At 39.0% G+C, this 22,651-nt stretch overlaps 1 protein-coding gene across 3 annotated transcripts in view; it reads right to left on the bottom strand.

Moving 5' to 3' along the window:
• The window catches only part of LOC117404690 (zinc finger protein 501-like), a 351,570-nt gene that overhangs the window by 15,934 nt on the left and 312,985 nt on the right, over positions 1-22,651 (bottom strand). Inside the window, exons 1-2 of one of the 3 annotated variants that reach the window (XM_059015794.1) lie at positions 20,133-21,036; positions 13,888-14,011 (exon numbers count right to left, since the gene is read on the bottom strand). The gene's annotated coding sequence lies outside the window, so the exon portion shown is untranslated. Of the gene's footprint in view, positions 1-13,887; positions 14,012-16,100; positions 16,164-20,132; positions 21,037-22,651 lie in introns of those variants that run through there. The other 2 variants (XM_059015795.1, XM_059015793.1) reach the window with 2 other exon arrangements.

Here is a 22,651-nt window from a genome sequence, read left to right as displayed (position 1 = left end):
CAGTCATGAAGTACTGCAGTAATTCAGAGTATAAAATAATGTGCTGACAGTCATGAAGTGCTGCAGTAATTCAGAGTATAAAGTAATGTAGTGACAGTCATGAAGTGCTGCAGTAATTCAGAGTATAAAGTAATGTGCTGACAGTCATGAAGTGCTGCAGTAATTCAGAGTATAAAGTAATGTAGTGACAGTGATGAAGTGCTGCAGTAATTCAGAGTATAAAGTAATGTACTGACAGTCATGAAGTGCTGCAGTAATTCAGAGTATAAAGTAATGAAGTGCTTCAGTAATTCAGAGTATAAAGTAATGTACTGACAGTCATGAAGTGCTGCAGTAATTCAGAGTATAAAGTAATGAAGTGCTTCAGTAATTCAGAGTATAAAGTAATGTACTGACAGTCATGAAGTGTTGCAGTAATTCAGAGTATAAAGTAATGAAGTGCTTCAGTAATTCAGAGTATAAAGTAATGTACTGACAGTCATGAAGTGCTGCAGTAATTCAGAGTATAAAGTAATGAAGTGCTTCAGTAATTCAGAGTATAAAGTAATGTAGTGACAGTGATGAAGTGCTGCAGTAATTCAGAGTATAAAGTAATGTGCTGACAGTCATGAAGTGCTGCAGTAATTCAGAGTATAAAGTAATGTACTGACAGTCATGAAGTGCTGCAGTAATTCAGAGTATAAAGTAATGTACTGACAGTCATGAAGTGCTGCAGTAATTCAGAGTATAAAGTAATGTGCTGACAGTCATGAAGTGCTGCAGTAATTCAGAGTATAAAGTAATGTGCTGACAGTCATGAAGTGCTGCAGTAATTCAGAGTATAAAGTAATGTGCTGACAGTCATGAAGTGCTGCAGTAATTCAGAGTATAAAGTAATGTGCTGACAGTGATGAAGTGCTGCAGTAATTCAGAGTATAAAGTAATGTACTGACAGTCATGAAGTGCTGCAGTAATTCAGAGTATAAAGTAATGAAGTGCTTCAGTAATTCAGAGTATAAAGTAATGTACTGACAGTCATGAAGTGCTGCAGTAATTCAGAGTATAAAGTAATGAAGTGCTTCAGTAATTCAGAGTATAAAGTAATGTACTGACAGTCATGAAGTGTTGCAGTAATTCAGAGTATAAAGTAATGAAGTGCTTCAGTAATTCAGAGTATAAAGTAATGTACTGACAGTCATGAAGTGCTGCAGTAATTCAGAGTATAAAGTAATGAAGTGCCGCAGTAATTCAGAGTATAAAGTAATGTGCTGACAGTCATGAAGTGCTGCAGTAATTCAGAGTATAAAGTAATGTACTGACAGTCATGAAGTGCTGCAGTAATTCAGAGTATAAAGTAATGAAGTGCTTCAGTAATTCAGAGTATAAAGTAATGTAGTGACAGTGATGAAGTGCTGCAGTAATTCAGAGTATAAAGTAATGTGCTGACAGTCATGAAGTGCTGCAGTAATTCAGAGTATAAAGTAATGTACTGACAGTCATGAAGTGCTGCAGTAATTCAGAGTATAAAGTAATGTACTGACAGTCATGAAGTGCTGCAGTAATTCAGAGTATAAAGTAATGTGCTGACAGTCATGAAGTGCTGCAGTAATTCAGAGTATAAAGTAATGTGCTGACAGTCATGAAGTGCTGCAGTAATTCAGAGTATAAAGTAATGTGCTGACAGTCATGAAGTGCTGCAGTAATTCAGAGTATAAAGTAATGTGCTGACAGTGATGAAGTGCTGCAGTAATTCAGAGTATAAAGTAATGTACTGACAGTCATGAAGTGCTGCAGTAATTCAGAGTATAAAGTAATGAAGTGCTTCAGTAATTCAGAGTATAAAGTAATGTACTGACAGTCATGAAGTGCTGCAGTAATTCAGAGTATAAAGTAATGAAGTGCTTCAGTAATTCAGAGTATAAAGTAATGTACTGACAGTCATGAAGTGTTGCAGTAATTCAGAGTATAAAGTAATGAAGTGCTTCAGTAATTCAGAGTATAAAGTAATGTACTGACAGTCATGAAGTGCTGCAGTAATTCAGAGTATAAAGTAATGAAGTGCCGCAGTAATTCAGAGTATAAAGTAATGTGCTGACAGTCATGAAGTGCTGCAGTAATTCAGAGTATAAAGTAATGTGCTGACAGTCATGAAGTGCTGCTGTAATTCAGAGTATAAAGTAATGTAGTGACAGTCATGAAGTGCTGCAGTAATTCAGAGTATAAAGTAATGTGCTGACAGTCATGAAGTGCTGCAGTAATTCAGAGTATAAAGTAATGTACTGACAGTCATGAAGTGCTGCAGTAATTCAGAGTATAAAGTAATGAAGTGCTTCAGTAATTCAGAGTATAAAGTAATGTACTGACAGTCATGAAGTGCTGCAGTAATTCAGAGTATAAAGTAATGAAGTGCTTCAGTAATTCAGAGTATAAAGTAATGTACTGACAGTCATGAAGTGCTGCAGTAATTCAGAGTATAAAGTAATGAAGTGCTTCAGTAATTCAGAGTATAAAGTAATGTACTGACAGTCATGAAGTGCTGCAGTAATTCAGAGTATAAAGTAATGAAGTGCTTCAGTAATTCAGAGTATAAAGTAATCTACTGACAGTCATGAAGTGCTGCAGTAATTCAGAGTATAAAGTAATGAAGTGCTTCAGTAATTCAGAGTATAAAGTAATGTGCTGACAGTCATGAAGTGCTGCAGTAATTCAGAGTATAAAGTAAGGTGCTGACAGTCATGAAGTGCTGCAGTAATTCAGAGTATAAAGTAATGTGCTGACAGTCATGAAGTGCTGCAGTAATTCAGAGTATAAAGTAATGTGCTGACAGTCATGAAGTGCTGCAGTAATTCAGAGTATAAAGTAATGTAGTGACAGTCATGAAGTGCTGCAGTAATTCAGAGTATAAAGTAATGTGCTGACAGTCATGAAGTGCTGCAGTAATTCAGAGTATAAAGTAATGTAGTGACAGTCATGAAGTGCTGCAGTAATTCAGAGTATAAAGTAATGTAGTGACAGTCATGAAGTGCTGCAGTAATTCAGAGTATAAAGTAATGTAGTGACAGTCATGAAGTGCTGCAGTAATTCAGAGTATAAAGTAATGTGCTGACAGTCATGAAGTGCTGCAGTAATTCAGAGTATAAAGTAATGTGCTGACAGTCATGAAGTGCTGCAGTAATTCAGAGTATAAAGTAATGTGCTGACAGTCATGAAGTGCTGCAGTAATTCAGAGTATAAAGTAATGTGCTGACAGTCATGAAGTGCTGCAGTAATTCAGAGTATAAAGTAATGTGCTGACAGTCATGAAGTGCTGCAGTAATTCAGAGTATAAAGAAATGTGCTGACAGTCATGAAGTGCTGCAGTAATTCAGAGTATAAAGTAATGTGCTGACAGTCATGAAGTGCTGCTGTAATTCAGAGTATAAAGTAATGTAGTGACAGTCATGAAGTGCTGCAGTAATTCAGAGTATAAAGTAATGTGCTGACAGTCATGAAGTGCTGCAGTAATTCAGAGTATAAAGTAATGTACTGACAGTCATGAAGTGCTGCAGTAATTCAGAGTATAAAGTAATGAAGTGCTTCAGTAATTCAGAGTATAAAGTAATGTACTGACAGTCATGAAGTGCTGCAGTAATTCAGAGTATAAAGTAATGAAGTGCTTCAGTAATTCAGAGTATAAAGTAATGTACTGACAGTCATGAAGTGCTGCAGTAATTCAGAGTATAAAGTAATGAAGTGCTTCAGTAATTCAGAGTATAAAGTAATGTGCTGACAGTCATGAAGTGCTGCAGTAATTCAGAGTATAAAGTAATGTAGTGACAGTCATGAAGTGCTGCAGTAATTCAGAGTATAAAGTAATGTGCTGACAGTCATAAAGTGCTGCAGTAATTCAGAGTATAAAGTAATGTAGTGACAGACATGAAGTGCTGCAGTAATTCAGAGTATAAAGTAATGTGCTGACAGTCATGAAGTGCTGCAGTAATTCAGAGTATAAAGTAATGTGCTGACAGTCATGAAGTGCTGCAGTAATTCAGAGTATAAAGTAATGTGCTGACAGTCATGAAGTGCTGCAGTAATTCAGAGTATAAAGTAATGTAGTGACAGTCATGAAGTACTGCAGTAATTCAGAGTATAAAGTAATGTACTGACAGTCATGAAGTGCTGCAGTAATTCAGAGTATAAAGTAATGTAGTGACAGTCATGAAGTACTGCAGTAATTCAGAGTATAAAATAATGTGCTGACAGTCATGAAGTGCTGCAGTAATTCAGAGTATAAAGTAATGTAGTGACAGTCATGAAGTGCTGCAGTAATTCAGAGTATAAAGTAATGTGCTGACAGTCATGAAGTGCTGCAGTAATTCAGAGTATAAAGTAATGTAGTGACAGTGATGAAGTGCTGCAGTAATTCAGAGTATAAAGTAATGTACTGACAGTCATGAAGTGCTGCAGTAATTCAGAGTATAAAGTAATGAAGTGCTTCAGTAATTCAGAGTATAAAGTAATGTACTGACAGTCATGAAGTGCTGCAGTAATTCAGAGTATAAAGTAATGAAGTGCTTCAGTAATTCAGAGTATAAAGTAATGTACTGACAGTCATGAAGTGTTGCAGTAATTCAGAGTATAAAGTAATGAAGTGCTTCAGTAATTCAGAGTATAAAGTAATGTACTGACAGTCATGAAGTGCTGCAGTAATTCAGAGTATAAAGTAATGAAGTGCTTCAGTAATTCAGAGTATAAAGTAATGTAGTGACAGTGATGAAGTGCTGCAGTAATTCAGAGTATAAAGTAATGTGCTGACAGTCATGAAGTGCTGCAGTAATTCAGAGTATAAAGTAATGTACTGACAGTCATGAAGTGCTGCAGTAATTCAGAGTATAAAGTAATGTACTGACAGTCATGAAGTGCTGCAGTAATTCAGAGTATAAAGTAATGTGCTGACAGTCATGAAGTGCTGCAGTAATTCAGAGTATAAAGTAATGTACTGACAGTCATGAAGTGCTGCAGTAATTCAGAGTATAAAGTAATGAAGTGCTTCAGTAATTCAGAGTATAAAGTAATGTACTGACAGTCATGAAGTGCTGCAGTAATTCAGAGTATAAAGTAATGAAGTGCTTCAGTAATTCAGAGTATAAAGTAATGTACTGACAGTCATGAAGTGTTGCAGTAATTCAGAGTATAAAGTAATGAAGTGCTTCAGTAATTCAGAGTATAAAGTAATGTACTGACAGTCATGAAGTGCTGCAGTAATTCAGAGTATAAAGTAATGAAGTGCCGCAGTAATTCAGAGTATAAAGTAATGTGCTGACAGTCATGAAGTGCTGCAGTAATTCAGAGTATAAAGTAATGTGCTGACAGTCATGAAGTGCTGCTGTAATTCAGAGTATAAAGTAATGTAGTGACAGTCATGAAGTGCTGCAGTAATTCAGAGTATAAAGTAATGTGCTGACAGTCATGAAGTGCTGCAGTAATTCAGAGTATAAAGTAATGTACTGACAGTCATGAAGTGCTGCAGTAATTCAGAGTATAAAGTAATGAAGTGCTTCAGTAATTCAGAGTATAAAGTAATGTACTGACAGTCATGAAGTGCTGCAGTAATTCAGAGTATAAAGTAATGAAGTGCTTCAGTAATTCAGAGTATAAAGTAATGTACTGACAGTCATGAAGTGCTGCAGTAATTCAGAGTATAAAGTAATGAAGTGCTTCAGTAATTCAGAGTATAAAGTAATGTACTGACAGTCATGAAGTGCTGCAGTAATTCAGAGTATAAAGTAATGAAGTGCTTCAGTAATTCAGAGTATAAAGTAATCTACTGACAGTCATGAAGTGCTGCAGTAATTCAGAGTATAAAGTAATGAAGTGCTTCAGTAATTCAGAGTATAAAGTAATGTGTTGACAGTCATGAAGTGCTGCAGTAATTCAGAGTATAAAGTAAGGTGCTGACAGTCATGAAGTGCTGCAGTAATTCAGAGTATAAAGTAATGTGCTGACAGTCATGAAGTGCTGCAGTAATTCAGAGTATAAAGTAATGTGCTGACAGTCATGAAGTGCTGCAGTAATTCAGAGTATAAAGTAATGTAGTGACAGTCATGAAGTGCTGCAGTAATTCAGAGTATAAAGTAATGTGCTGACAGTCATGAAGTGCTGCAGTAATTCAGAGTATAAAGTAATGTAGTGACAGTCATGAAGTGCTGCAGTAATTCAGAGTATAAAGTAATGTAGTGACAGTCATGAAGTGCTGCAGTAATTCAGAGTATAAAGTAATGTGCTGACAGTCATGAAGTGCTGCAGTAATTCAGAGTATAAAGTAATGTGCTGACAGTCATGAAGTGCTGCAGTAATTCAGAGTATAAAGTAATGTGCTGACAGTCATGAAGTGCTGCAGTAATTCAGAGTATAAAGTAATGTGCTGACAGTCATGAAGTGCTGCAGTAATTCAGAGTATAAAGTAATGTGCTGACAGTCATGAAGTGCTGCAGTAATTCAGAGTATAAAGTAATGTGCTGACAGTCATGAAGTGCTGCAGTAATTCAGAGTATAAAGAAATGTGCTGACAGTCATGAAGTGCTGCAGTAATTCAGAGTATAAAGTAATGTGCTGACAGTCATGAAGTGCTGCTGTAATTCAGAGTATAAAGTAATGTAGTGACAGTCATGAAGTGCTGCAGTAATTCAGAGTATAAAGTAATGTGCTGACAGTCATGAAGTGCTGCAGTAATTCAGAGTATAAAGTAATGTACTGACAGTCATGAAGTGCTGCAGTAATTCAGAGTATAAAGTAATGAAGTGCTTCAGTAATTCAGAGTATAAAGTAATGTACTGACAGTCATGAAGTGCTGCAGTAATTCAGAGTATAAAGTAATGAAGTGCTTCAGTAATTCAGAGTATAAAGTAATGTACTGACAGTCATGAAGTGCTGCAGTAATTCAGAGTATAAAGTAATGAAGTGCTTCAGTAATTCAGAGTATAAAGTAATGTACTGACAGTCATGAAGTGCTGCAGTAATTCAGAGTATAAAGTAATGAAGTGCTTCAGTAATTCAGAGTATAAAGTAATGTACTGACAGTCATGAAGTGCTGCAGTAATTCAGAGTATAAAGTAATGAAGTGCTTCAGTAATTCAGAGTATAAAGTAATGTGCTGACAGTCATGAAGTGCTGCAGTAATTCAGAGTATAAAGTAATGTAGTGACAGTCATGAAGTGCTGCAGTAATTCAGAGTATAAAGTAATGTGCTGACAGTCATAAAGTGCTGCAGTAATTCAGAGTATAAAGTAATGTAGTGACAGACATGAAGTGCTGCAGTAATTCAGAGTATAAAGTAATGTGCTGACAGTCATGAAGTGCTGCAGTAATTCAGAGTATAAAGTAATGTGCTGACAGTCATGAAGTGCTGCAGTAATTCAGAGTATAAAGTAATGTGCTGACAGTCATGAAGTGCTGCAGTAATTCAGAGTATAAAGTAATGTAGTGACAGTCATGAAGTGCTGCAGTAATTCAGAGTATAAAGTAATGTACTGACAGTCATGAAGTGCTGCAGTAATTCAGAGTATAAAGTAATGTGCTGACAGTCATGAAGTGCTGCAGTAATTCAGAGTATAAAGTAATGTGCTGACAGTCATGAAGTGCTGCAGTAATTCAGAGTATAAAGTAATGTGCTGACAGTCATGAAGTGCTGCAGTAATTCAGAGAATAAAGTAATGTGCTGACAGTCATGAAGTGCTGCAGTAATTCAGAGTATAAAGTAATGTGCTGACAGTCATGAAGTGCTGCAGTAATTCAGAGTATAAAGTAATGTGCTGACAGTCATGAAGTGCTGCAGTAATTCAGAGTATAAAGTAATGTAGTGACAGTCATGAAGTGTAATTCAGAGTATAAAGTAATGTGCTGACAGTCATGAAGTGCTGCAGTAATTCAGAGTATAAAGTAATGTAGTGACAGTCATGAAGTGTAATTCAGAGTATAAAGTAATGTGCTGACAGTCATGAAGTGCTGCAGTAATTCAGAGTATAAAGTAATGAAGTGCTTCAGTAATTCAGAGTATAAAGTAATGTACTGACAGTCATGAAGTGCTGCAGTAATTCAGAGTATAAAGTAATGAAGTGCTTCAGTAATTCAGAGTATAAAGTAATGTGCTGACAGTCATGAAGTGCTGCAGTAATTCAGAGTATAAAGTAATGTGCTGACAGTCATGAAGTGCTTCAGTAATTCAGAGTATAAAGTAATGTACTGACAGTCATGAAGTGTTGCAGTAATTCAGAGTATAAAGTAATGTGCTGACAGTCATGAAGTGCTGCAGTAATTCAGAGTATAAAGTAATGTAGTGATAGTCATGAAGTGCTGCAGTAATTCAGAGTATAAAGTAATGTACTGACAGTCATGAAGTGCTGCAGTAATTCAGAGTATAAAGTAATGAAGTGCTTCAGTATTTCAGAGTATAAAGTAATGTACTGACAGTCATGAAGTGCTGCAGTAATTCAGAGTATAAAGTAATGAAGTGCTTCAGTAATTCACAGTATAAAGTAATGTGCTGACAGTCATGAAGTGCTGCAGTAATTCAGAGTATAAAGTAATGTGCTGACAGTCATAAAGTGCTGCAGTAATTCAGAGTATAAAGTAATGTAGTGACAGACATGAAGTGCTGCAGTAATTCAGAGTATAAAGTAATGTGCTGACAGTCATGAAGTGCTGCAGTAATTCAGAGTATAAAGTAATGTACTGACAGTCATGAAGTGCTGCAGTAATTCAGAGTATAAAGTAATGAAGTGCTTCAGTAATTCAGAGTATAAAGTAATGTAGTGATAGTCATTAAGTGCTGCAGTAATTCAGAGTATAAAGTAATGTGCTGACAGTCATAAAGTGCTGCAGTAATTCAGAGTATAAAGTAATGTGCTGACAGTCATGAAGTGCTGCAGTAATTCAGAGTATAAAGTAATGTAGTGACAGTCATGAAGTGCTTCAGTAATTCAGAGTATAAAGTAATGTACTGACAGTCATGAAGTGCTGCAGTAATTCAGAGTATAAAGTAATGAAGTGCTTCAGTAATTCAGAGTATAAAGTAATGTACTGACAGTCATGAAGTGCTGCAGTAATTCAGAGTATAAAGTAATGAAGTGCTTCAGTAATTCAGAGTATAAAGTAATGTACTGACAGTCATGAAGTGTTGCAGTAATTCAGAGTATAAAGTAATGTGCTGACAGTCATGAAGTGCTGCAGTAATTCAGAGTATAAAGTAATGTAGTGATAGTCATGAAGTGCTGCAGTAATTCAGAGTATAAAGTAATGTGCTGACAGTCATAAAGTGCTGCAGTAATTCAGAGTATAAAGTAATGTAGTGACAGACATGAAGTGCTGCAGTAATTCAGAGTATAAAGTAATGTGCTGACAGTCATGAAGTGCTGCAGTAATTCAGAGTATAAAGTAATGTGCTGACAGTCATGAAGTGCTGCAGTAATTCAGAGTATAAAGTAATGTACTGACAGTCATGAAGTGCTGCAGTAATTCAGAGTATAAAGTAATGTGCTGACAGTCATGAAGTGCCGCAGTAATTCAGAGTATAAAGTAATGTGCTGACAGTCATTAAGTGCTGCAGTAATTCAGAGTATAAAGTAATGAAGTGCTTCAGTAATTCAGAGTATAAAGTAATGTACTGACAGTCATGAAGTGCTGCAGTAATTCAGAGTATAAAGTAATGAAGTGCTGCAGTAATTCAGAGTATAAAGTAATGTGCTGACAGTCATGAAGTGCCGCAGTAATTCAGAGTATAAAGTAATGTGCTGACAGTCATGAAGTGCTGCAGTAATTCAGAGTATAAAGTAATGTGCTGACAGTCATGAAGTGCTGCAGTAATTCAGAGTATAAAGTAATGTGCTGACAGTCATGAAGTGCTGCAGTAATTCAGAGTATAAAGTAATGTGCTGACAGTCATGAAGTGCTGCAGTAATTCAGAGTATAAAGTAATGTGCTGACAGTCATGAAGTGCTGCAGTAATTCAGAGTATAAAGTAATGTGCTGACAGTCATGAAGTGCTGCAGTAATTCAGAGTATAAAGTAATGTGCTGACAGTCATGAAGTGCTGCTGTAATTCAGAGTATAAAGTAATGTGCTGACAGTCATGAAGTGCTGCAGTAATTCAGAGTATAAAGTAATGTGCTGACAGTCATGAAGTGCTGCAGTAATTCAGAGTATAAAGTAATGTGCTGACAGTCATGAAGTGCTGCAGTAATTCAGAGTATAAAGTAATGTGCTGACAGTCATGAAGTGCTGCTGTAATTCAGAGTATAAAGTAATGTAGTGACAGTCATGAAGTGCTGCAGTAATTCAGAGTATAAAGTAATGTGCTGACAGTCATGAAGTGCTGCAGTAATTCATAGTATAAAGTAATGTGCTGACAGTCATGAAGTGCTGCAGTAATTCAGAGTATAAAGTAATGTACTGACAGTCATGAAGTGCTGCAGTAATTCGGGGTGCACTGATAAAGATTTTCTTGTCCGATGCTGATAGTCGATGGTTCTCTGTCCATATCGACCGATGCCGATAATAATAGACAGTGCATGTAAGCTATTGTAAACTACTAGAACAAGACCCAGGGCCAAATTGAAACTGTTTTACAATTATGAATGTTAAAATGAACAGGTATTGTTTACGTGTTGCATTTACTTCAGAAAATGAATACAAAGAATAACGAAGTATTATACTGTGTGCTGGACAGCAATTTATACATTTGTTTTACAACAGTCACACAAAAATAACATTTTGCATTTGTACTAGTAAAAATATACAATGTGACATTAATTTGTATAGCCACTTGCTGTCTAGCATTGCGTATCATAACCTCTACCTGTACTGTACAGTAGAAAAGAAACACAGTCTAGACAATGTGAACTACAACAGCGGCCGTTCCATTCTTATTGTAAGCATACACTGCTTCAAAATGAAGCACAGCTTAAACTGTTCACTTCATCAAAAACAAAAAGATCTCATGAAAATAACCGCTTACAAAATTCAGACAAACTTGAATTAGTTACTGAACAAGACAGCACAGTAATCAATTACAGCTTCAAAAAGCCACAGAATACACCCGCACCCAATGAGATTGAGCAAGATACACAATTACTAATAATAATAATAATAATAATAATAATAACAATTTTAAACCATCAGTGTTATTTAGGATTCAACCTATTTTTTTTTTTTAAAGCATCAGAATAATATTCTACTCGCAGTCCATCGCTGGATTTAATGCAGCATCAAGTCTGTTCTGCACACAACTCGCTATCCTATTGTTGTCTTCAGATATTAAAAATCCAAACACGGCTCTTTTGAGACTTATTTACTGCAGGGTGATCACACGTTACACAGCACTGGTAAAATGAGTGTCTCAATGTTCTTGCATCATTAGTAAGCATGCCTGAGCAAACATTAAATTCTGTGCTGGATGAAATTCAATCATGTATATGGGTGTACATTATCGGCTAAAATACTGCATAGACGAGTGTGTGTGTTTTTATTTCCTCTTATCGGTGCCATGCAGACAGGCTCCCGATTATCAGAGCACCCCTATTATTAAATAAAAACATGTAAACTGGCACAGAAATAAGAAATAAAAGCTTCTTGAAGTGCGTCCTGAATGGTTATAATAACGCGATGCAAAGTGAAACGCAAGTGCTTTGAATGAAGTGACTGAACTAACACGATGAGACTGCAGTTTAAACGTACGTGTATTTTGTTGATCTTACAGTAAATCAATGAAATGTGCGTGTTTCAGCACATTGCCACCAACTGTCATTTTAACATTTTACTATGGAGGGGCGTTAACATGAACACAAAAATGTAAGACCAGCAGATGACAGAAAACACTTTAATCCCCATTAAGATGAGCGACGTGATTGTTTGGTCTTGAGATCTGTTTATATGGTCTCATGACAATGTGCTCTGATGCCCTTCAGTGATTTCAATTAATATTTAGCTTGTGCATGATAAGACATGGGATTACTCTGCAATCTCATCAAGTTTACTACCAGTCACATCCAGAACTGTCACGTCCATGACGCTAATCTGGGCACTTACTATTAGAAAGGGTCAACATGTTTATTCCAGAACATACATTTTAAAAAATTAGCTTTGCAGAGAAAGTCTGAACAAAATATATAATGTAGTATCCAACTTTTATAGAAACTTTACCAAGAAAATGTTATGGCTGTGACATTTGGTTTAATTTAAACACCATTATTTTGAATCACTAAAATATTTTCCTTCATCCCAAGAAAATGTAATATTAGTAACTGGGCAGCAGTGTGGAGTAGTGGTTAGGGCTCTGGACTCTTGACCGGAGGGTCGTGGGTTCAATCCCAGGTGGAGACACTGCTGCTGTACCCTTGAGCAAGGTACTTTACCTAGATTGCTAACCCAGTAAAAACCCAACTGTATAAATGGGTAACTGAATGTAAAAAAATAATGTGATATCTTGTAACAATTGTAAGTCGCCCTGGATAAGGGCGTCTGCTAATAAATAAATAATAATAACTTGGTAACATACCCAGAGTCAAAATGTGACATATTTACAAATGTGTGACTAAAACATGCATCTACCATTGATAGCTAAAGTGTATGGAAGCTGGACTTATGAAAATGTTGTTTTTTTAACAGTAATTTTAAATGCCTGTAAAGTAAAGGCACAAAGAGAACAATAATAATACAGCCTGCATTGATAAGACACCCTTTAGGACAAATACAGGGAGAGATGCTTTTGATAAATACAACTTTTTTTTTTCATGGCCATGGCACTTTTTCATTGTCCTTATAAAGTTTTTACTTATTAAAAACAAGGCTAATTGTTTAGAATGTTACTGCAATTACTGATTTGAGGACAACTGTGTGTACAGCAATAACTTGCATAGTATTGATTTGAGACACCTCTGTGTGCAGAGCAATAACTTGCATAGTATTGATTTGAGGCACCTCTGTGTGCAGAGCAATAACTTGCATAGTATTGATTTAAGACACCTCTGTGTTCAGAGCAATAACTTGCATAGTATTGATTTGAGGACACCTCTTTTTGCAGAGCAATAACTTGCATAGTATTGATCTGAGGCACCTCTGTGTGCAGAGCAATAACTTGCATAGTATTGACTTGAGGCACCTCTGTGTGTACAGCAATAACTTGCATAGTATTGATTTGAGGCACCTCTGTGTGTAGAGCAATAACTTGCATAGTATTGATTTGAGGACACCTCTGTGTGCAGAGCAATAACTTGCATAGTATTGATTTGAGGCACCTCTGTGTGCAGAGCAATAACTTGCATAGTATTGACTTGAGGCACCTCTGTGTGTACAGCAATAACTTGCATAGTATTGACTTGAGGCACCTCTGTGTGCAGAGCAATAACTTGCATAGTATTGATTTGAGGCACCTCTGTGTGTACAGCAATAACTTGCATAGTATTGATTTGAGGACACCTCTGTGTGCAGAGCAATAACTTGCATAGTATTGATTTGAGGCACCTCTGTGTGTACAGCAATAACTTGCATAGTATTGATTTGAGGCACCTCTGTGTGTACAGCAATAACTTGCACAGTACTGTTCACTTAAGAAACAGTCGGAAATGAGTCATGGAAAAGAGATCTACTGAAAAAATTAATTTAAAAGCAGGTGATCAGCCCTTTTTAATCTGTGAAAATAACAGAGATTAATTGTACTGTAACGCGCATTCTTGTGCTAAACTCTTAGCCTTTCAGACACATTTCTTTCTGTAATATATTAAGCAACAATGTCACAATAATAAACAAAGCATTGCACACAATTACAATCCTGCCCAGTAACACAGTGACTGCTCTGACACACTCAGTTACAATGAGACAATATAAACCCAGTATGAAGCTGATTGAAGTTGAATGAATAGAGAGAGAGACGCTTACTTCAGGTATTGTCAGTGGGATGTGCAGCACGGCTCTAGTGCTCTAGTCACTCGCTCTGACCGTCTCCTCAGTGAATGTGTCCTTTCTGCTCTTCAGGTGAGAGCCGTTACCAGCCACTCCAAATCTGAAAATGTGTTGATATGTTTAGTTTAGTTCAAGGAGAGCAGAGATTTTTTCTTTTACAATTCATATATTATTTGCTTCGGTTCACTTTCACAGATGTATACAGCACTATGAGATTACAGGAATACAGATTAGGTTACTGTGGAAGAGGCCGTTTATTTGGAGGGGGGAGTGGAGGGGGGGAAGGGGGAAGGGAGAAGGGGGGGGGGGGGGGCACGATTACAGCACGAGAACTGCAGTGGAAAGAGCGGGAACAAAACTGTCCATCACACAGATGCACGACGGGAATGACAGGACCCGGATCAATACAAGATTAAGCGGGATAGAAAGCCAGTTTCCCATGCGTGTTCAGGTAAGTGTAAAACAATGGGATGTGCTCAGGATTCACGCTTTGGAAACCGCTCCTGTTACAATCTTAACGGTACACTTGAACCCACACTGCAGTCAGTGAAATAATTATTTGATACTGAAATATATATTTGATCTCTTTTTTAAATCATCGATTGATAGGCTCTAACTTGCACGCTGTCTCAAGAACAGAAAAAAGCAAAAAAAAAAAAAAAAAAAAAAAAATTCACGACAAAAATTGCGAGACCGCCAGACATTATTTACCCGCTAGATGTTTTCATAACGAGTTAAATTTGACACAGCCACGCCGCTTCACAAATACAACACACACACACAAAAACAACGCGCTCCTACCACACTACAACCCGGACCTTTCAAAATACTACAATATAACAGCGCTCTGTAGTTTATAAACACATTGTAGAGCTCCATGCAGACTCTCTCACCTCCTCTCTGCTCTCCCTCAGTGTCTGAACGGATAAAACAACGCGCTCCTACCACACCACAACCCGGACCTTTCAAAATAATACAATATAACAGCGCTCTGTAGTTTATAAACACATTGTAGAGCTCCATGCAGACTCTCTCACCTCCTCTCTGCTCTCCCTCAGTGTCTGAACGGATAAAACAACGCGCTCCTACCACACTACAACCCGGACCTTTCAAAATAATACAATATAACAGCGCTCTGTAGTTTATAAACACATTGTAGAGCTCCATGCAGACTCTCTCACCTCCTCTCTGCTCTCCCTCAGTGTCTGAACGGATAAAACAACGCGCTCCTACCACACTACAACCCGGACCTTTCAAAATAATACAATATAACAGCGCTCTGTAGTTTATAAACACATTGTAGAGCTCCATGCAGACTCTCTCACCTCCTCTCTGCTCTCCCTCAGTGTCTGAACGGATAAAACAACGCGCTCCTACCACACTACAACCCGGACCTTTCAAAATAATACAATATAACAGCGCTCTGTAGTTTATAAACACATTGTAGAGCTCCATGCAGACTCTCTCACCTCCTCTCTGCTCTCCCTCAGTGTCTGAACGGATAAAACAACGCGCTCCTACCACACTACAACCCGGACCTTTCAAAATAATACAATATAACAGCGCTCTGTAGTTTATAAACACATTGTAGAGCTCCATGCAGACTCTCTCACCTCCTCTCTGCTCTCCCTCAGTGTCTGAACGGATAAAACAACGCGCTCCTACCACACTACAACCCGGACCTTTCAAAATAATACAATATAACAGCGCTCTGTAGTTTATAAACACATTGTAGAGCTCCATGCAGACTCTCTCACCTCCTCTCTGCTCTCCCTCAGTGTCTGAACGGATAAAACAACGCGCTCCTACCACACTACAACCCGGACCTTTCAAAATAATACAATATAACAGCGCTCTGTAGTTTATAAACACATTGTAGAGCTCCATGCAGACTCTCTCACCTCCTCTCTGCTCTCCCTCAGTGTCTGAACGGATAAAACAACGCGCTCCTACCACACTACAACCCGGACCTTTCAAAATAATACAATATAACAGCGCTCTGTAGTTTATAAACACATTGTAGAGCTCCATGCAGACTCTCTCACCTCCTCTCTGCTCTCCCTCAGTGTCTGAACGGATAAAACAACGCGCTCCTACCACACTACAACCCGGACCTTTCAAAATAATACAATATAACAGCGCTCTGTAGTTTATAAACACATTGTAGAGCTCCATGCAGACTCTCTCACCTCCTCTCTGCTCTCCCTCAGTGTCTGAACGGGTAAAACAACGCGCTCCTACCACACTACAACCCGGACCTTTCAAAATAATACAATATAACAGCGCTCTGTAGTTTATAAACACATTGTAGAGCTCCATGCAGACTCTCTCACCTCCTCTCTGCTCTCCCTCAGTGTCTGAACGGATAAAACAACGCGCTCCTACCACACTACAACCCGGACCTTTCAAAATAATACAATATAACAGCGCTCTGTAGTTTATAAACACATTGTAGAGCTCCATGCAGACTCTCTCACCTCCTCTCTGCTCTCCCTCAGTGTCTGAACGGATAAAACAACGCGCTCCTACCACACTACAACCCGGACCTTTCAAAATAATACAATATAACAGCGCTCTGTAGTTTATAAACACATTGTAGAGCTCCATGCAGACTCTCTCACCTCCTCTCTGCTCTCCCTCAGTGTCTGAACGGATAAAACAACGCGCTCCTACCACACTACAACCCGGACCTTTCAAAATAATACAATATAACAGCGCTCTGTAGTTTATAAACACATTGTAGAGCTCCATGCAGACTCTCTCACCTCCTCTCTGCTCTCCCTCAGTGTCTGAACGGATAAAACAACGCGCTCCTACCACACTACAACCCGGACCTTTCAAAATAATACAATATAACAGCGCTCTGTAGTTTATAAACACATTGTAGAGCTCCATGCAGACTCTCTCACCTCCTCTCTGCTCTCCCTCAGTGTCTGAACGGATAAAACAACGCGCTCCTGCCACACTACAACCCGGACCTTTCAAAATAATACAATATAACAGCGCTCTGTAGTTTATAAACACATTGTAGAGCTCCATGCAGACTCTCTCACCTCCTCTCTGCTCTCCCTCAGTGTCTGAACGGATAAAACAACGCGCTCCTGCCACACTACAACCCGGACCTTTCAAAATAATACAATATAACAGCGCTCTGTAGTTTATAAACACATTGTAGAGCTCCATGCAGACTCTCTCACCTCCTCTCTGCTCTCCCTCAGTGTCTGAACGGATAAAACAACGCGCTCCTACCACACTACAACCCGGACCTTTCAAAATAATACAATATAACAGCGCTCTGTAGTTTATAAACACATTGTAGAGCTCCATGCAGACTCTCTCACCTCCTCTCTGCTCTCCCTCAGTGTCTGAACGGATAAAACAACGCGCTCCTACCACACTACAACCCGGACCTTTCAAAATAATACAATATAACAGCGCTCTGTAGTTTATAAACACATTGTAGAGCTCCATGCAGACTCTCTCACCTCCTCTCTGCTCTCCCTCAGTGTCTGAACGGATAAAACAACGCGCTCCTACCACACTACAACCCGGACCTTTCAAAATAATACAATATAACAGCGCTCTGTAGTTTATAAACACATTGTAGAGCTCCATGCAGACTCTCTCACCTCCTCTCTGCTCTCCCTCAGTGTCTGAACGGATAAAACAACGCGCTCCTACCACACTACAACCCGGACCTTTCAAAATAATACAATATAACAGCGCTCTGTAGTTTATAAACACATTGTAGAGCTCCATGCAGACTCTCTCACCTCCTCTCTGCTCTCCCTCAGTGTCTGAACGGATAAAACAACGCGCTCCTACCACACTACAACCCGGACCTTTCAAAATAATACAATATAACAGCGCTCTGTAGTTTATAAACACATTGTAGAGCTCCATGCAGACTCTCTCACCTCCTCTCTGCTCTCCCTCAGTGTCTGAACGGATAAAACAACGCGCTCCTACCACACTACAACCCGGACCTTTCAAAATAATACAATATAACAGCGCTCTGTAGTTTATAAACACATTGTAGAGCTCCATGCAGACTCTCTCACCTCCTCTCTGCTCTCCCTCAGTGTCTGAACGGATAAAACAACGCGCTCCTACCACACTACAACCCGGACCTTTCAAAATAATACAATATAACAGCGCTCTGTAGTTTATAAACACATTGTAGAGCTCCATGCAGACTCTCTCACCTCCTCTCTGCTCTCCCTCAGTGTCTGAACGGGTAAAACAACGCGCTCCTACCACACTACAACCCGGACCTTTCAAAATAATACAATATAACAGCGCTCTGTAGTTTATAAACACATTGTAGAGCTCCATGCAGACTCTCTCACCTGCTCTCTGCTCTCCCTCAGTGTCTGAACGGATAAAACAACGCGCTCCTACCACACTACAACCCGGACCTTTCAAAATAATACAATATAACAGCGCTCTGTAGTTTATAAACACATTGTAGAGCTCCATGCAGACTCTCTCACCTCCTCTCTGCTCTCCCTCAGTGTCTGAACGGATAAAACAACGCGCTCCTACCACACTACAACCCGGACCTTTCAAAATAATACAATATAACAGCGCTCTGTAGTTTATAAACACATTGTAGAGCTCCATGCAGACTCTCTCACCTCCTCTCTGCTCTCCCTCAGTGTCTGAACGGATAAAACAACGCGCTCCTACCACACTACAACCCGGACCTTTCAAAATAATACAATATAACAGCGCTCTGTAGTTTATAAACACATTGTAGAGCTCCATGCAGACTCTCTCACCTCCTCTCTGCTCTCCCTCAGTGTCTGAACGGATAAAACAACGCGCTCCTACCACACTACAACCCGGACCTTTCAAAATAATACAATATAACAGCGCTCTGTAGTTTATAAACACATTGTAGAGCTCCATGCAGACTCTCTCACCTCCTCTCTGCTCTCCCTCAGTGTCTGAACGGATAAAACAACGCGCTCCTACCACACTACAACCCGGACCTTTCAAAATAATACAATATAACAGCGCTCTGTAGTTTATAAACACATTGTAGAGCTCCATGCAGACTCTCTCACCTCCTCTCTGCTCTCCCTCAGTGTCTGAACGGATAAAACAACGCGCTCCTACCACACTACAACCCGGACCTTTCAAAATAATACAATATAACAGCGCTCTGTAGTTTATAAACACATTGTAGAGCTCCATGCAGACTCTCTCACCTCCTCTCTGCTCTCCCTCAGTGTCTGAACGGATAAAACAACGCGCTCCTACCACACTACAACCCGGACCTTTCAAAATAATACAATATAACAGCGCTCTGTAGTTTATAAACACATTGTAGAGCTCCATGCAGACTCTCTCACCTCCTCTCTGCTCTCCCTCAGTGTCTGAACGGATAAAACAACGCGCTCCTACCACACTACAACCCGGACCTTTCAAAATAATACAATATAACAGCGCTCTGTAGTTTATAAACACATTGTAGAGCTCCATGCAGACTCTCTCACCTCCTCTCTGCTCTCCCTCAGTGTCTGAACGGATAAAACAACGCGCTCCTACCACACTACAACCCGGACCTTTCAAAATAATACAATATAACAGCGCTCTGTAGTTTATAAACACATTGTAGAGCTCCATGCAGACTCTCTCACCTCCTCTCTGCTCTCCCTCAGTGTCTGAACGGATAAAACAACGCGCTCCTACCACACTACAACCCGGACCTTTCAAAATAATACAATATAACAGCGCTCTGTAGTTTATAAACACATTGTAGAGCTCCATGCAGACTCTCTCACCTCCTCTCTGCTCTCCCTCAGTGTCTGAACGGATAAAACAACGCGCTCCTACCACACTACAACCCGGACCTTTCAAAATAATACAATATAACAGCGCTCTGTAGTTTATAAACACATTGTAGAGCTCCATGCAGACTCTCTCACCTCCTCTCTGCTCTCCCTCAGTGTCTGAACGGATAAAACAACGCGCTCCTACCACACTACAACCCGGACCTTTCAAAATAATACAATATAACAGCGCTCTGTAGTTTATAAACACATTGTAGAGCTCCATGCAGACTCTCTCACCTCCTCTCTGCTCTCCCTCAGTGTCTGAACGGATAAAACAACGCGCTCCTACCACACTACAACCCGGACCTTTCAAAATAATACAATATAACAGCGCTCTGTAGTTTATAAACACATTGTAGAGCTCCATGCAGACTCTCTCACCTCCTCTCTGCTCTCCCTCAGTGTCTGAACGGGTCTGTCTCCCACAGAACGAGGAATATACCAATCACAAAATACAAACCCATCAGCGCGGTCTGACAATTCATCTAATATGAACCGCAAAGGGAATTGAGATACCGGGGATCTTTTAATAAAAAATGAATATGACTTTCAATTTTAACATCGTAATCGAGCTGTTTGTAGCTCTATATTTTTCCCAGTGAATACAATTTGAATTCAGGTAACCCCTCCCCCATGCCGGAGTTGGTATAGTCCTTTCTCTATCAGGCGGCAGCAGCGTCGATGCTGCGAGTTTCACGCAGATATATAATCTGTGTTTCGTGTAATTATATTGATATTTCCCGTCCTCTTCTTCTGAATGAGATGTTCAAACACTAACGCGATACCCCTGATAATGTTTTTTAGAAGTATATCAGGTTAATTCAAGTTCAGCGCCGTTCTCACAAACAGATCCACAATGGCGCAGGCATGCTCGCAGTTTCATGGCTTTCTCTTCGCTAGTCTTGCAGGTTCAGGGCGTGTGAACTTGTTTTTGGTAAATACAGCACAGGGTCGCAGAAAGGTCATTCTTTACGAGTAAACTTCCAGGCAGTAACCTCTGCTATTTCTACCCCATGCTTTTATTTAGTGTCTCTTAAACTGTATTCTTGTCTCCTATTCTTTATCCAGGACAGTATTCCTCCCTGCTGTCCAGCGGCACAGATTTAGAATCTTCCTCAGACTGCGCTGCGAACTAAACCAGGCAACAGAGCCGCGTCCACAGCAGCAGAAGAGTCACCAGCAATGAGACACGCCAAGGAGTGCGCTGCTCTGTGAGACTCGAGGGGACGCGTTATCAAAGCGCTTCCTCCAGGCTTTAATTAACTGCTATTGATTTAAAAAAGGACAAGACATCATGTTAATGTTACAACATGAAAAACTAAACACGCTGAGAGTGCTGAAGAGGGCTTGAAATACAATGTATTACTCAGCTGTGTGGTTCTAGTTTTGTAAAATGAACAGGTGGTTTACCTCTTTAAAATAAGTAGGAGTTAATTAAAGACTGGTGTAAAAGCTTTGAAAAGATGTCCTGAGGTGTCTTATTGTGATTAAAAAGCGTCCCATTCCACCAGAAAACCCTGAGAGAAAACTAAAGCTCTTTGAATGAAATGCTTTTTATTATATGAATAACTACCCAGTGGAGTGACAGAGCAGGTTAATAAATTAAATGTATTGAATGAATAAAGAAATCAGATCATATATGTCAGAGAGTGAGAGGTTTGTATTAAACAGTCCAGTTACAGTATTTTTAAAATGTTTGAGTAGTTTAACTGCTTATGACTGCGAGGATTGGAAACAAAGGTAAATATTCTCATACAATACTCTGCATTTATATTACTGCGCCCAACAGTACTTTCGGTAAAGCTGTATTTGGGTCTGTAGTTGTTGTCCCCGGTCTGTACCAAGTGTATTCATTCAGGAGAAGCAACACGAGTGAAGGTGAATAAGCAGCCTACAGAATGTGTGCATTGCAGAAAGCGTTTATTATTAAAACATGACGAGACACCTCTCAGGTTTCATTAATAACACCAGTATTCTATTTGAGCAGCGTTAGCTTGTAGCCCTTCAACAGTTACAAGCGTTAAATTTGCAATGCTTCAATGTATCCAGTAGGTGGCACCTAAACACTGTTCAGCTTTTACACTGTACAGTTTAGACTGCATTGGTTGATAATGTACATTCCTCCTTGAATGAGTTCAGTAAAAAGGGGCGGACCTAGATATTTCAAACAGCATCACTGATATTTCTGTGATACAATACACACATAAAAATAATGTGCTCCACAATATAAAGCATTCTTTAATTCTTAGTTTAAACTGCTGCATAATAAAGTGAATGTACACAAACATTTGTGTTTAGTGTTTAAGTCTTCTAATAATTAGATTATTATGTTTAACCCATTTATCTTTTTAAATGATACCTTCAATCTTCTACTGTGCTACTAATGGGAAAATGGAAAAAAAAATTGATGGCTGATCGAAACAAAATCTTTGTTGTTTTGTGAAACGTAATTAACTCTCATCAAAAAAATGTAACTTCTAAGAATCTTCCTGTTTCTTTTCTTTGTAAATCACCTCCTCACCCAGTTCATTGCTCTGTGTGTGTAATCTCCATGCCTGCAATGGTAATGACTAGAGTTAAATCACCTCCTCACCCAGTTCATTGCTCTGTGTGTGTAATCTCCATGCCTGCAATGGTAATGACTAGAGTTCAATCACCTCCTCACCCAGTTCATTGCTCTGTGTGTGTAATCTCCATGCCTGCAATGGTAATGACTAGAGTTCAATCACCTCCTCACCCAGTTCATTGCTCTGTGTGTGTAATCTCCATGCCTGCAATGGTAATGACTAGAGTTCAATCACCTCCTCACCCAGTTCATTGCTCTGTGTGTGTAATCTCCATGCCTGCAATGGTAATGACTAGAGTTCAATCACCTCCTCACCCAGTTCATTGCTCTGTAA

Source organism: Acipenser ruthenus, chromosome 51, assembly GCF_902713425.1.
Source record: "Acipenser ruthenus chromosome 51, fAciRut3.2 maternal haplotype, whole genome shotgun sequence".
Lineage (NCBI taxonomy): Eukaryota > Metazoa > Chordata > Actinopteri > Acipenseriformes > Acipenseridae > Acipenser > Acipenser ruthenus.
The sequence above is the reverse complement of the archived record's forward strand: the minus strand, read 5'-3'. Positions and strand labels throughout refer to the sequence as shown.